Source organism: Procambarus clarkii, unplaced genomic scaffold, assembly GCF_040958095.1.
Source record: "Procambarus clarkii isolate CNS0578487 unplaced genomic scaffold, FALCON_Pclarkii_2.0 HiC_scaffold_1708, whole genome shotgun sequence".
NCBI lineage: Eukaryota > Metazoa > Arthropoda > Malacostraca > Decapoda > Cambaridae > Procambarus > Procambarus clarkii.
Genome location: NW_027190733.1, coordinates 5,213 through 6,437, shown reverse-complemented (window position 1 = coordinate 6,437; position 1,225 = coordinate 5,213). Strand labels below are relative to the sequence as shown.

The window sequence follows — 1,225 nt, the reverse complement described above, 5'->3', positions numbered from 1 at the left end:
CTATATATATATACAACATGTTTTGTTTTGGTTGTTTGTTTTTGTATAAAGCCTCACACAATATCTATATTAAGCGAGTTTGTTTTAAACATGACATACATATTAATTCATTTTACCAGGCCTTATTCCACACAACTCCGTGAATTTCCCGTGGAGCCAGCCATTCAAACAAAAACAAACGAAACAAAACAAAACAAAACAAAAAACATTATTGCCAACAGCATTTGGTGTTCCCAGGCGGTCACCCATCCAAGTACTAACCAAACCCAACGTTGCTTAACTTCGCTGATCGGACGAGAAGCGGTGTTCTCAACGTGGTATGGCCGTTGGCATGAGACTGCCTACACATTGTGGCTAATAACCAACTCTTTTAAGTCATCGCGGCAGGATACGGACCTGCTTGTGGTGTCTTAATGGTAATTGTATCCTAACATATTTTTGTCTCCTTGGCATGGATATTTAACATCGTTTATTCAGTCTTGGGTTTATGTTCTTTCGCCATTTACAGACATTTTACATCTACCTACTTCCTCAGCCTGCCCTGCCAATTTCTAATGAATTTGTGGATTTTCTTTTGTAATACAAACATGTGTGTGCTCATCTGCTCTTCAGTTTTTATGATATTTGTCTCATCTGTCCTGCTTTATGATACTTTTACAAAGAACATGAACAAATGCTTCTATTTTAGAGAAGATATGGGATCCAGGTTTCGGAGCCGTAAAACCAACCGTCGTGATTGGTGGACGAGTTGCCAGGTTGCAGCTTCTGTACCGTGCCGGCACATAAATAGGTTCGGCTCAAGCGGCGGCAGCATCATTCCCCCGTGACTGTCTGAGCGTCTCTCATCACCTTGGTTATCTCATCATCATCATGGTAGAAGCAAAGCCTACCAAGAAGGCTGCGGCTGCTGCTGCTGTGGTGGCCACCACCAGGAAACCTCGCGTCCAGGTTGCTCACCCGAAAACTAGTCAAATGGTTCTAGCCGCGGTCGCAGCACTCAAAGACCGTAAGGGCTCGTCTCTACAAGCAATCAAGAAGTACGTTGTTGCCAACAACAAAGTCGAGGCTGCCAAGATCGCCATTTACATCCGAAGATTTCTCAAGAAAGCAGTGGCTGACGGCATTCTTGTTCAGACCAAGGGAAGTGGAGCTAGTGGATCATTCAAGCTGGCCGTAGCAGAGAAGAGGGCCGTTCTAACTCCCAAGAAAGCCACCACAACCAAGA

At 44.2% G+C, this 1,225-nt stretch overlaps 1 non-coding gene across 1 annotated transcript; it reads right to left on the bottom strand.

The window, feature by feature from the left end:
• Positions 1-212: 212 nt before the first annotated feature.
• LOC138362371 (5S ribosomal RNA) lies at positions 213-331 on the bottom strand. Its single transcript, XR_011227610.1, has one exon. It is a non-coding gene; the product is annotated as a 5S ribosomal RNA (ribosomal RNA).
• Between the last annotated feature and the right edge of the window lie 894 nt (positions 332-1,225).